Below are 15708 nucleotides of genomic sequence, written 5' to 3'. Positions count from 1 at the left end.
CTTATATCTTCTGAAGAGGTTGTGTATTCACTCAGTCATCTACATCGTGCGTAACTACGACCATGCTATATGTCTTCTGAAGAGGTCGTGTCTTCACTCAGTCATCTACATCGTGCGTAACTACGACCATGCTATATGTCTTCTGAAGACGTTGTGTATTCACTCAGTCATCTACATCGTGCGTAACTACGACCATGCTATATGTCTTCTGAAGAGGTCGTGTCTTCACTCAGTCATCTACATCGTGCGTAACTACGACCATGCTATATGTCTTCTGAAGACGTTGTGTATTCACTCAGTCATCTACATCGTGCGTAACAACGACCATGCCTTATATCTTCTGAAGAGGTTGTGTATTCACTCAGTCATCTACATCGTGCGTAACTACGACCATGCTATATGTCTTCTGAAGAGGTCGTGTCTTCACTCAGTCATCTACATCGTGCGTAACTACGACCATGCTATATGTCTTCTGAAGACGTTGTGTATTCACTCAGTCATCTACATCGTGCGTAACTACGACCATGCTATATGTCTTCTGAAGACGTTGTGTATTCACTCAGTCATCTACATCGTGCGTAACTACGACCATGCCTTATATCTTCTGAAGAGGTTGTGTATTCACTCAGTCATCTACATCGTGCGTAACTACGACCATGCCTTATGTCTTCTGAAGAGGTTGTGTATTCACTCAGTCATCTACATCGTGCGTAACTACGACCATGCTATATGTCTTCTGAAGAGGTCGTGTCTTCACTCAGTCATCTACATCGTGCGTAACTACGACCATGCTATATGTCTTCTGAAGACGTTATGTATTCACTCAGTCATCTACATCGTGCGTAACTACGACCATGCTATATGTCTTCTGAAGACGTTGTGTCTTCACTCAGTCATCTACATCGTGCGTAACTACGACCATGCAATATGTCTTCTGAAGAGGTCGTGTCTTCACTCAGTCATCTACATCGTGCGTAACTACGACCATGCTATATGTCTTCTGAAGAGGTCGTGTCTTCACTCAGTCATCTACATCGTGCGTAACTACGACCATGCTATATGTCTTCTGAAGAGGTTGTGTATTCACTCAGTCATCTACATCGTGCGTAACTACGACCATGCCTTATATCTTCTGAAGAGGTTGTGTATTCACTCAGTCATCTACATCGTGCGTAACTACGACCATGCTATATGTCTTCTGAAGACGTTGTGTATTCACTCAGTCATCTAAATCGTGCGTAACTACGACCATGCCTTATATCTTCTGAAGAGGTTGTGTATTCACTCAGTCATCTACATCGTGCGTAACTACGACCATGCTATATGTCTTCTGAAGAGGTCGTGTCTTCACTCAGTCATCTACATCGTGCGTAACTACGACCATGCTATATGTCTTCTGAAGACGTTGTGTATTCACTCAGTCATCTACATCGTGCGTAACAACGACCATGCCTTATATCTTCTGAAGAGGTTGTGTATTCACTCAGTCATCTACATCGTGCGTAACTACGACCATGCTATATGTCTTCTGAAGAGGTCGTGTCTTCACTCAGTCATCTACATCGTGCGTAACTACGACCATGCTATATGTCTTCTGAAGACGTTGTGTATTCACTCAGTCATCTACATCGTGCGTAACTACGACCATGCTATATGTCTTCTGAAGAGGTCGTGTCTTCACTCAGTCATCTACATCGTGCGTAACTACGACCATGCTATATGTCTTCTGAAGACGTTGTGTATTCACTCAGTCATCTACATCGTGCGTAACAACGACCATGCCTTATATCTTCTGAAGAGGTTGTGTATTCACTCAGTCATCTACATCGTGCGTAACTACGACCATGCTATATGTCTTCTGAAGAGGTCGTGTCTTCACTCAGTCATCTACATCGTGCGTAACTACGACCATGCTATATGTCTTCTGAAGAGGTCGTGTCTTCACTCAGTCATCTACATCGTGCGTAACTACGACCATGCTATATGTCTTCTGAAGACGTTGTGTATTCACTCAGTCATCTACATCGTGCGTAACAACGACCATGCCTTATATCTTCTGAAGAGGTTGTGTATTCACTCAGTCATCTACATCGTGCGTAACTACGACCATGCTATATGTCTTCTGAAGAGGTCGTGTCTTCACTCAGTCATCTACATCGTGCGTAACTACGACCATGCTATATGTCTTCTGAAGACGTTGTGTATTCACTCAGTCATCTACATCGTGCGTAACTACGACCATGCTATATGTCTTCTGAAGAGGTCGTGTCTTCACTCAGTCATCTACATCGTGCGTAACTACGACCATGCTATATGTCTTCTGAAGACGTTGTGTATTCACTCAGTCATCTACATCGTGCGTAACAACGACCATGCCTTATATCTTCTGAAGAGGTTGTGTATTCACTCAGTCATCTACATCGTGCGTAACTACGACCATGCTATATGTCTTCTGAAGAGGTCGTGTCTTCACTCAGTCATCTACATCGTGCGTAACTACGACCATGCTATATGTCTTCTGAAGAGGTCGTGTCTTCACTCAGTCATCTACATCGTGCGTAACTACGACCATGCTATATGTCTTCTGAAGAGGTTGTGTATTCACTCAGTCATCTACATCGTGCGTAACTACGACCATGCCTTATATCTTCTGAAGAGGTTGTGTATTCACTCAGTCATCTACATCGTGCGTAACTACGACCATGCTATATGTCTTCTGAAGACGTTGTGTATTCACTCAGTCATCTAAATCGTGCGTAACTACGACCATGCCTTATATCTTCTGAAGAGGTTGTGTATTCACTCAGTCATCTACATCGTGCGTAACTACGACCATGCTATATGTCTTCTGAAGAGGTCGTGTCTTCACTCAGTCATCTACATCGTGCGTAACTACGACCATGCTATATGTCTTCTGAAGACGTTGTGTATTCACTCAGTCATCTACATCGTGCGTAACAACGACCATGCCTTATATCTTCTGAAGAGGTTGTGTATTCACTCAGTCATCTACATCGTGCGTAACTACGACCATGCTATATGTCTTCTGAAGAGGTCGTGTCTTCACTCAGTCATCTACATCGTGCGTAACTACGACCATGCTATATGTCTTCTGAAGACGTTGTGTATTCACTCAGTCATCTACATCGTGCGTAACTACGACCATGCTATATGTCTTCTGAAGAGGTCGTGTCTTCACTCAGTCATCTACATCGTGCGTAACTACGACCATGCTATATGTCTTCTGAAGACGTTGTGTATTCACTCAGTCATCTACATCGTGCGTAACTACGACCATGCTATATGTCTTCTGAAGACGTTGTGTATTCACTCAGTCATCTACATCGTGCGTAACTACGACCATGCCTTATATCTTCTGAAGAGGTTGTGTATTTACTCAGTCATCTACATCGTGCGTAACTACGACCATGCCTTATATCTTCTGAAGAGGTTGTGTATTCACTCAGTCATCTACATCGTGCGTAACTACGACCATGCCTTATGTCTTCTGAAGAGGTTGTGTATTCACTCAGTCATGTACATCGTGTGTAACTACGACCACGCTATATGTCACCTGAAGAGGTCGTGTCTTAACCAAGTCATGTGCATCGTGTGTAACTACGACCACGCTATAAGTCTTCTGAAGAGGTCGTGTCTTCACTAAGTCATGTACATCGTGTGTAACTACGACCACGCTATATGTCACCTGAAAAGGTCGTCTCTTCACCAAGTCATGTGCATCGTGTGTAACTACGACCATGCTATATGTCACCTGAAAAGGTCGTCTCTTCACTCAGTCATGTACATCGTGTGTAAATACGACCATGCTATATGTCACCTGAAAAGGTCGTCTCTTCACCATGTCATGTGCATCGTGTGTAACTACGACCATGCTATATGTCACCTGAAAAGGTCGTCTCTTCACCAAGTCATGTGCATCGTGTGTAACTACGACCACGCTATATGTCACCTGAAGAGGTCGTCTCTTCACCAAGTCATGTGCATCGTTTGTAACTGCGACCACGCTATATGTCACCTGAAAAGGTCGTCTCTTCACCAAGTCATGTGCACCGTGTGTAACTACGACCATGCTATATGTCACCTGAAAAGGTCGTCTCTTCACTCAGTCATGTACATCGTGTGTAACTACGACCACGCTATATGTCACCTGAAAACGTCGTCTCTTCACCAAGTCATGTGCATCGTGTGTAACTACGACCATGCTATATGTCACCTGAAGAGGTCGTCTCTTCACTCAGTCATGTACATCGTGTGTAACTACGACCATGCTATATGTCACCTGAAAAGGTCGTCTCTTCACCATGTCATGTGCATCGTTTGTAACTGCGACCATGCTATATGTCACCTGAAAAGGTCGTCTCTTCACCAAGTCATGTGCATCGTGTGTAACTACGACCATGCTATATGTCACCTGAAGAGGTCGTCTCTTCACTCAGTCATGTACATCGTGTGTAACTACGACCATGCTATATGTCACCTGAAAAGGTCGTCTCTTCACCATGTCATGTGCATCGTGTGTAACTACGACCATGCTATATGTCACCTGAAAAGGTCGTCTATTCACCAAGTCATGTGCATCGTGTGTAACTACGACCACGCTATATGTCACCTGAACAGGTCGTGTCTTCACTAAGTCATGTGCATCGTGTGTAACTACGACCACGCTATATGTCTTCTGAAGAGGTCGTGTCTTCACTCAGTCATGTGCATCGTGTGTAACTACGACTAAGCTATATGTCTTCTGAAGAGGTCGTGTCTTCACTCAGTCATGTACATCGTGTCAAACTGCGACCATGCTATATGTCACCTGAAGAGGTTGTGTCTTCACTCAGTCATGTACATCGTGTGTAACTGCGTCCATGCTATATGTCACCTGAAGAGGTCGTGTCTTCACTAACTCATGTGCATCGTGTGTAACTACGACTACGCTATATGTCACCTGAAAAGGTTGTCTCTTCACCAAGTCATGTGCATCGTGTGTAACTACGACCATGCCTTATGTCTTCTGAAGAGGTTGTGTCTTCACTCAGTCATCTACATCGTGCGTAACTACGACCATGCCTTATGTCTTCTGAAGAGGTTGTGTCTTCACTCAGTCATCTACATCGTGCGTAACTACGACCACGCTATATGTCTTCTGAAGAGGTTGTGTCTTCACTCAGTCATCTACATCGTGCGTAACTACGACCATGCCTTATGTCTTCTGAAGAGGTTGTGTCTTCACTCAGTCATCTACATCGTCCGTAACTGCTACCATGCCTTATGTCTTCTGAAGAGGTTGTGTCTTCACTCAGTCATCTACATCGTGCGTAACTACGACCATGCCTTATGTCTTCTGAAGAGGTTGTGTCTTCACTCAGTCATCTACATCGTGCGTAACTACGACCATGCCTTATGTCTTCTGAAGAGGTTGTGTCTTCACTCAGTCATCTACATCGTGCGTAACTGCTACCATGCCTTATGTCTTCTGAAGAGGTTGTGTCTTCACTCAGTCATCTACATCGTCCGTAACTGCTACCATGCCTTATGTCTTCTGAAGAGGTTGTGTCTTCACTCAGTCATCTACATCGTGCGTAACTACGACCATGCCTTATGTCTTCTGAAGAGGTTGTGTCTTCACTCAGTCATCTACATCGTCCGTAACTGCTACCATGCCTTATGTCTTCTGAAGAGGTTGTGTCTTCACTCAGTCATCTACATCGTGCGTAACTACGACCATGCCTTATGTCTTCTGAAGAGGTTGTGTCTTCACTCAGTCATCTACATCGTGCGTAACTACGACCATGCCTTATGTCTTCTGAAGAGGTTGTGTCTTCACTCAGTCATCTACATCGTGCGTAACTGCTACCATGCCTTATGTCTTCTGAAGAGGTTGTGTCTTCACTCAGTCATCTACATCGTCCGTAACTGCTATCATGCCTTATGTCTTCTGAAGAGGTTGTGTCTTCACTCAGTCATCTACATCGTGCGTAACTGCTACCATGCCTTATGTCTTCTGAAGAGGTTGTGTCTTCACTCAGTCATCTACATCGTGCGTAACTACGACCATGCCTTATGTCTTCTGAAGAGGTTGTGTCTTTACTCAGTCATCTACATCGTGCGTAACTGCTACCATGCCTTATGTCTTCTGAAGAGGTTGTGTCTTCACTCAGTCATCTACATCGTGCCTAACTACGACCATGCCTTATGTCTTCTGAAGAGGTTGTGTCTTCACTCAGTCATCTACATCGTCCGTAACTGCTACCATGCCTTATGTCTTCTGAAGAGGTTGTGTCTTCACTCAGTCATCTACATCGTGCGTATCTGCTACCATGCCTTATGTCTTCTGAAGAGGTTGTGTCTTCACTCAGTCATCTACATCGTGCGTAACTACGACCACGCTATATGTCTTCTGAAGAGGTTGTGTATTCACTCAGTCATCTACATCGTGCGTAACTACGACCATGCCTTATGTCTTCTGAAGAGGTTGTGTATTCACTCAGTCATCTACATCGTGCGTAACTGCTACCATGCCTTATGTCTTCTGAAGAGGTTGTGTCTTCACTCAGTCATCTACATCGTGCGTAACTACGACCATGCCTTATGTCTTCTGAAGAGGTTGTGTCTTCACTCAGTCATCTACATCGTGCGTAACTACGACCATGCTATATGTCTTCTGAACAGCTTGTCTCTTCACTCAGTCATCTACATCAAGTGTAACTACGACCATGCTATATGTCTTCTGAACAGCTTGTGTCTTCACTCAGTCATCTACATCGTGCGTAACTGCTACCATGCCTTATGTCTTCTGAAGAGGTTGTGTCTTCACTCAGTCATCTACATAGTCCGTAACTGCTACCATGCCTTATGTCTTCTGAACAGGTTGTGTCTTCACTCAGTCATCTACATCGTGCGTAACTACGACCATGCCTTATGTCTTCTGAAGAGGTTTTGTCTTTACTCAGTCATCTACATCGTGCGTAACTGCTACCATGCCTTATGTCTTCTGAAGAGGTTGTGTCTTCACTCAGTCATCTACATCGTGCGTAACTACGACCATGCTATATGTCTTCTGAACAGCTTGTCTCTTCACTCAGTCATCTACATCAAGTGTAACTACGACCATGCTATATGTCTTCTGAACAGCTTGTGTCTTCACTCAGTCATCTACATCGTGCGTAACTACGACCATGCTCTATGTCTTCTGAACAGCTTGTGTCTTCACTCAGTCATCTATATCGTGCGTAACTACGACCATGCCTTATGTCTTCTGAAGAGGTTGTGTATTCACTCAGTCATCTACATCGTGCGTAACTGCTACCATGCCTTATGTCTTCTGAAGAGGTTGTGTCTTCACTCAGTCATCTACTTCGTGCGTAACTACGACCACGCTATATGTCTTCTGAAGAGGTTGTGTCTTCACTCAGTCATCTACATCGTGCGTAACTGCTACCATGCCTTATGTCTTCTGAAGAGGTTGTGTCATCACTCAGTCATCTACATCGTGCGTAACTACGACCATGCTATATGTCTTCTGAACAGCTTGTCTCTTCACTCAGTCATCTACATCAAGTGTAACTACGACCATGCTATATGTCTTCTGAACAGCTTGTGTCTTCACTCAGTCATCTACATCGTGCGTAACTACGACCATGCTCTATGTCTTCTGAACAGCTTGTGTCTTCACTCAGTCATCTATATCGTGCGTAACTACGACCATGCTCTATGTCTTCTGAAGAGGTTGTGTCTTCACCCAGTCATCTACATCGTGCGTAACTACGACCATGCTCTATGTCTTCTGAACAGCTTGTGTCTTCACTCAGTCATGTACGAGGGTCCCTCATTAAGTAATGCCCCACATTTTTTTCCTCAGAACATATTTATTCAAGATGGCTCAAATTTAATGACAATATAAATCAATGTTTCCTTTACACATACTATTTTTCCACATAGTCCCCATCAACTTGTACGGCTTTACGCCATCGTGGAACAAGTGCGTGCATGCCTTGCCGGTTCCAGCTCTTGTCCTGTGCACGTAGCCATGTCCTCACTGCTTGAATCACGCTCTCGTCATCTTCAAATCTTGTTCCGCGGATAGCATCTTTGAGTGGCCCAAAGAGATGAAAGTCGGAGGGTGGATGGGGCAGCACCGTCCAACCCAATTTGGTGATTTCTTCCCGGGTTCTCAGACTTGTGTGAGGGCGTGCATTGTCGTGCAGGAGCAAAATTTCTGCTGGATGCTTGTGAGGCCGAACTCGTCGAAAACGCTTCTTGAGGGTTTTCAGGGTCCTGATGTACGCGTCTGAATTGATGGTCGCACCTCTTGGCATCACATCCACAAGAATGACCCCATCACTGTCCCAAAAGACAGTCATCATGACTTTTCCGGCGGAGGGAGTTGTCTTGAATTTCTTCTTTCTCGGTGATTGAGGATGATGCCACTCCATTGACTGCCTTTTTGTCTCCGGCTCAAAGTGGTGTATCCAGGTTTCGTCACCTGTAATGATCCGGGACAGAAAGACCTCTCCCTCAGCATCAAAACGCTCCAACAATTCAGAAGAAATCGTTTTCCTTTGAATCCTGTGGTCTGCTGTGAGACTTCGTGGAACCCATCTTGCGCACACCTTCGAATATGCGAGAGCCTGGATAATTGCAATCACACTTCCATTGCTGACTGAAAGCTGTTGGGCCAATTGTCGAGTTGTGATGCGCCGATCCTCACGAATAATGGCATCCGCGCGGTTCAACTTGTCTGGAGTGGTGGCTGTGGCAGGACGCCCAGAGCGCGGCAGATCACGGAGCTCGGTTTCTTCACTTCCTGAAGCTTTAACTCTCTTAGCCCAGCGACCAACGGTGCTCCTATCGACTGCACAGCTTCCATACACAGCACACAAACGTTTATGAATGTTCACCACCGTTTCTTTTTCAGCAACAAGGAATTCAATTACAGCTCGTTGCTTGTAACGAGAGTCGTTCACAGACGCCATTTTAACAGTTCACTACAGCTCCGCTATCGGTTGGAATCATTTGAAACTCCGTACACGAACGCGGGAAACATCAAATCTCAAGCATGTAAAAGTACACTTTTCTATCTTCATTATTGGCTGAGAAAAAAAATGTGGGGCATTACTTAATGAGCGACCCTCGTACATCGTGCGTAACTACGACCATGCCTTATGTCTTCTGAAGAGGTTGTGACTTCCCTAAGTCATGTACATCGTGTGTAACTGCGACCATGTTATATGTCTTCTGAAGAGGTTGTGTATTCATTCAGCCATGTACGTCGTGTGTAACTGTGCATCAGGACTAAATCTCGCAAGTCATTGCTCAATCAACCCGTGCCTTTTCTTGCAAGTGGTATAATATCGTGTGTATGTAGTACGTCATTACTGAATGTATCCCTGCCTTGCTTTCCAAATGCTAATGTCTTGTCTGAATCACGCACGTCATTGCTAAGGACACCCGTGTCTTCCGTGAATCTCGTACGCCATCGCTAAATTCACTCCTACCTTGTCTTCCAAGTGGTACTACTACCTTGTGTGAATTTCGTATGTCTTCTGTGAATCACGCACGTCTCCACTCAACCTCGTACGTCATCGCTAAATATACCTCTGCCTTGTCTTCACTGTAGTGATGAATTGTCTGAATCCAACGTCTACGCTGAACGTAACCCCTGCCTTTCCTTCCATGTGGTAGTGTCTTGTGTCAACCACGGACGTCATTGCTAAATGTACCCCTTCCTTCTCTTTAAAGTCCTGATGTCTTACGTGAATCACGCACGTCATTGCTAAATGTACGCATGCCTTCTCTTTGAAGTTCTGATGTCTTACGTGAATCACGCACGTCATCGCTAAATGTACCCATGCCTTGTCTTCCAAGTAGTAGTAGTAGTAGTGAATCATCTACATCATTCCAAAGTCTACCTACTGCATATGTCTGGGTAGTGGTACAGTCTCAGTTCAATCATCTACATCATTCCAAAGTCTTCCTACTGCATGTGTCTTGGTAGTGATACAGCCTCAGTTCAATCATCTACATCATTCTCGGAAGCGGTAGTGTCTTACATGAATCTCGTACGTCATTGCAAACTGATCCTAGTGGATATATCCGGCAAGTGGCAGACTCTTACGCCAATCATGTACATCATACTAAACTGTACCTCGTGCATATGTCTAGGAAATGGTAATGTCTAAGGTAACTCATGTACGTCATTGATAACTCTGCGTAAGCCTCGCCTTAAAACTGGTAGCGTCTTCACTCAATCTTGTACGTCATTAGTAACTGTACCAAGCGAAACACCGCAAAAATTTTACTTCCGTGTGCGAGTCATGTACATCTTATGTAAGGGTACGTATATGATAATGCAACAAAATGCATGACGTATAATATAGGTAAATGTAAGTATTAAAATACATTGGATGCCGTACTTCCTCAATTAATCGTATACATCTTATCTAACTGTGCCTATGGAAAATCCACATGTTCGATAAATCATTTTATCATTAATAACTGTACCTTAGTTCAACACCTCTGAAGTCGTAGTGTGTTGCTTGAACCGTCCACATCATTCGTTACCGTACGTAAGTGACACTTACAAACAACTGAATGACTCTACTCACTCAGACAGTTAGTCAGTCACAACCATATACAAAAACTTACTACTATTCGTGTACAGTTTACTTGTCCATTTTCTACTTCACCTGTCAGTCCCTTCCCTGTCCATTAATTGCCCACATGTCTCTATGTTCTTTCAGGTGAATTTAGCTTATCTACTTCTGTCTTTGTCTTCCTCACGCCAGATACTGCATTTTTTGTAGATTAGAGACACATGTGCTTCAGTTCCGAATTCGCTATTTTTTCTCGAAATTTTATTCGTATGTCTGCATTGTATATGTTTCACATGTCAATTCCTTGGGTGGGAGTGTGTGTGTGTGTGTGTGCGCGCACACACACACACACATATATATATATATACAAACACTTCTCACTTCAAAAACATTTTCTCTTCAATCTCATCTCCAATAACCAAGATATTAAACAAAAACTATTATATTTGCTCTCCTTCTGTCTATAGAAGCAAAACATCGCCTCACTCACACAGAAACATACAGCACACACGCACAATTCCATAACAATCAGCATACAAATTCACACCCATCCCAAAATTTTACAAATACAAATGGCAAGAAAAACGCAACTCATGTACATCATTCGTAACTGTAGCTAAGTGAAATGTAAGTAACCTGGTACTCTGTTCAGTAAATCATATATTTTGTGTACGGTGAATCCAACGAGGAGTGATTGCAGTCAATCATGTACACCGTGTGTAATTGATACCATGCTATATGTTTTCCTAAAGCACTTATGTCCTACGTCATTGCCAAACGCAGCCCTGCCTTATCTTGCAAGTGGTAGTGTCTCATGTGATTCTCGTACGTCAAACGTAATTGTAATCTTGCCGTGTCTTCTGTGAATCTCGTACGTCATAGGTAAATGTACTCTCGCCCTGTCTTGAGAATGGTAGTGTCTTGTCTGAATCACGCACGTCATTCATTAATTTATTCCATGCCTTGTCTCGCATATGGTACTGTCTTCGCTGAATCTCGTACGTAATAGGTAAAAATGTACTCTTCCCGTGTCTTGAGAATGGTAGTGTCTTGTGTGAATCTCGTACGTAATAGGTAAAAATGTACTCTTGCCGTGTATTGAGAATGGTAGTGTCTTGTGTGAATCACGCACGTCATTCATTAATTTATTCCATGCCTTGTCTCGCACATGGTACTGTCTTCGCTGAATCTCGTACGTCATAGGTAAATGTACTCTTGCCGTGTCTTGAGAATGGTAGTGTCTTGTGTGAATCACGCACTTCAATCATTAATTTATTCCATGCCTTGTCTCGCACATGGTACTGTCTTCGCTGAATCTCGTACGTCATAGGTAAATGTACTCTTGCCGTGTCTTGAGAATGGTAGTGTCTTGTGTGAATCACGCACGTCATTCATTAATTTATTCCATGCCTTGTCTCGCACATGGTACTGTCTTCGCTGAATCTCGTACGTCATAGGTAAATGTACTCTTGCCGTGTCTTGAGAATGGTAGTGTCTTGTGTGAATCACGCACTTCAATCATTAATTTATTCCATGCCTTGTCTCGCACATGGTACTGTCTTCGCTGAATCTCGTACGTCATAGGTAAATGTACTCTTGCCGTGTCTTGAGAATGGTAGTGTCTTGTGTGAATCACGCACGTCATTCATTAATTTATTCCATGCCTTGTCTCGCACATGGTACTGTCTTCGCTGAATCTCGTACGTCATAGGTAAATGTACTCTTGCCGTGTCTTGAGAATGGTAGTGTCTTGTGTGAATCACGCACTTCATTCATTAATTTATTCCATGCCTTGTCTCGCACATGGTACTGTCTTCGCTGAATCTCGTACGTCACAGGTAAATGTACTCTTCCCGTGTCTTGAGAATGGTAGTGTCTTGTGTGAATCTCGTACGTAATAGGTAAAAATGTACTCTTGCCGTGTATTGAGAATGGTAGTGTCTTGTGTGAATCACGCACGTCATTCATTAATTTATTCCATGCCTTGTCTCGCACATGGTACTGTCTTCGCTGAATCTCGTACGTCATAGGTAAATGTACTCTTGCCGTGTCTTGAGAATGGTAGTGTCTTGTGTGAATCACGCACGTCATTCATTAATTTATTCCATGCCTTGTCTCGCACATGGTACTGTCTTCGCTGAATCTCGTACGTCATAGGTAAATGTACTCTTGCCGTGTATTGAGAATGGTAGTGTCTTGTGTGAATCACGCACGTCATTCATTAATTTATTCCATGCCTTGTCTCGCACATGGTACTGTCTTCGCTGAATCTCGTACGTCATAGGTAAATGTACTCTTGCCGTGTCTTGAGAATGGTAGTGTCTTGTGTGAATCACGCACGTCATTCATTAATTTATTCCATGCCTTGTCTCGCACATGGTACTGTCTTCGCTGAATCTCGTACGTCATAGGTAAATGTACTCTTGCCGTGTCTTGAGAATGGTAGTGTCTTGTGTGAATCACGCACTTCATTCATTAATTTATTCCATGCCTTGTCTCGCACATGGTACTGTCTTCGCTGAATCTCGTACGTCATAGGTAAATGTACTCTTCCCGTGTCTTGAGAATGGTAGTGTCTTGTGTGAATCACGCACGTCATTCATTAATTTATTCCATGCCTTGTCTCGCACATGGTACTGTCTTCGCTGAATCTCGTACGTCATAGGTAAATGTACTCTTGCCGTGTCTTGAGAATGGTAGTGTCTTGTGTGAATCACGCACTTCATTCATTAATTTATTCCATGCCTTGTCTCGCACATGGTACTGTCTTCGCTGAATCTCGTACGTTATAGGTAAATGTACTCTTCCCGTGTCTTGAGAATGGTAGTGGCTTGTGTGAATCACGCACGTCATCGCTAAAACAAACGTCTTCCTTGTCTTGGAAGTAGTAGAGTCTGGGCTGAATCATGTATGTCATTCGTAACTCTGCATCTGCCTTGCCTTGCAAGCGGTAGTGTCTTGTGTGAATCACGCACGTCACTGCTAAAAAAAACCCTGCCTTGTCTTGGAAGTAGTAGAGTCTGGGCTGAATCATGTATGTCATTCGTAACTCTGCATCTGCCTTTACTTGGAAGCGGTAGTGTCTTGTGTGAATCACGCACGTCATTGCTAAAAAAAACCCTGCCTTGTCTTGGAAGTAGTAGAGTCTGGGCTGAATCATGTATGTCATTCGTAACTCTGCATCTGCCTTGCCTTGGAAGCAGTAGTGTCTTGTGTGAATCACGCACGTCATTGCCAAAACAAACCCCTGCCTTGTCTTGAAAGTGGTAGAGTCTGGGGTGAATCATGTATGTCATTCGTAACTCTGCATCTGCCTTGCCTTGCAAGCGGTAGTGTCTTGTGTGAATCACGCACGTCATTGCTAAAACAAACCCCTGCCTTGTCTTGAAAGTGGTAGAGTCTGGGGTGAATCATGTATGTCATTCGTAACTCTGCATCTGCCTTGCCTTTCAAGCGGTCGTGAAGAGGTCGTGTCTTCTCTAAGTCATGTACATCGTGTGTAACTACGACCATGCTATATGTCACCTGAAGAGGTCGTGTCTTCACTCAGTCATGTGCATCGTGTGTAACTACGACCACGCTATATGTCACCTGAAAAGGTCGTCTCTTCACTCAGTCATGTACATCGTGTGTAACTACGACCACGCTATATGTCACCTGAAAAGGTCGTCTCTTCACCTAGTCATGTGCATCGTGTGTAACTACGACTACGCTATATGTCTTCTGAAGAGGTCGTGTCTTCACTCAATCATGTACATCGTGTGAAAGTGCGACCATGCTATATGTATTCTGAAGAGGTCGTGTCTTCACCAAGTCATGTGCATCGTGTGTAACTACGACCATGTTATATGTCACCTGAAGAGGTCGTGTCTTTACTAAGTCTTGTACATCGTTTGTAACTGCGACCATGCTATATGTCACCTGAAGGGGTTGTGTCTTCACTAAGTCATGTACATCGTTTGTAACTACGACCATGCTATATGTCACCTGAAGAGGTCGTGTCTTCACTAAGTCTTGTACATCGTGTGAAACTGCGACCATGCTATATGTCTTCTGAAGAGGTCGTGTCTTCACCAAGTCATGTGCATCGTGTGTAACTGCGACCATGCTATATGTCACCTGAAGAGGTCGTGTCTTCACTAAGTCTTGTACATCGTGTGAAACTGCGACCATGCTATATGTCTTCTGAAGAGGTCGTGTCTTCACCAAGTCATGTGCATCGTGTGTAACTACGACCATGCTATATGTCACCTGAAGAGGTCGTGTCTTCACTAAGTCTTGTACATCGTGTGAAACTGCGACCATGCTATATGTCTTCTGAAGAGGTCGTGTCTTCACCAAGTCATGTGCATCGTGTGTAACTACGACCATGCTATATGTCACCTGAAGAGGTCGTGTCTTCACTAAGTCTTGTACATCGTTCGTAACTACGACCACGCTATATGTCACCTGAAGAGGTTGTGTCTTCACTAAGTCTTGTACATCGTGTGAAACTGCGACCATGCTATATGTCTTCTGAAGAGGTCGTGTCTTCACCAAGTCATGTGCATCGTGTGTAACTACGACCATGCTATATGTCTTCTGAAGAGGTCGTGTCTTCACTAAGTCTTGTACATCGTTCGTAACTACGACCATGCTATATGTCACCTGAAGAGGTCGTGTCTTCACTAAGTCTTGTACATCGTGTGAAACTGCGACCATGCTATATGTCTTCTGAAGAGGTCGTGTCTTCACCAAGTCATGTGCATCGTGTGTAACTACGACCATGCTATATGTCACCTGAAGAGGTCGTGTCTTCACTAAGTCTTGTACATCGTTCGTAACTACGACCACGCTATATGTCACCTGAAGAGGTTGTGTCTTCACTAAGTCTTGTACATCGTTTGTAACTACGACCATGCTATATGTCACCTGAAGAGGTCGTGTCTTCACTAAGTCTTGTACATCGTTTGTAACTACGACCACGCTATATGTCACCTGAAGAGGTTGTGTCTTCACTAAGTCTTGTACATCGTTTGTAACTACGACCATGCTATATGTCACCTGAAGGGGTTGTGTCTTCACTCAGTCTTGTACATCGTTTGTAACTACGACCACGCTA

Source organism: Zootermopsis nevadensis, unplaced genomic scaffold (genome assembly GCF_977971745.1).
Source record: "Zootermopsis nevadensis isolate Lab colony 2312 unplaced genomic scaffold, Znev_1.0 Znev_ptg000025l, whole genome shotgun sequence".
NCBI classification, from domain to species: domain Eukaryota; kingdom Metazoa; phylum Arthropoda; class Insecta; order Blattodea; family Termopsidae; genus Zootermopsis; species Zootermopsis nevadensis.
This window is presented reverse-complemented; position numbering follows the sequence as displayed.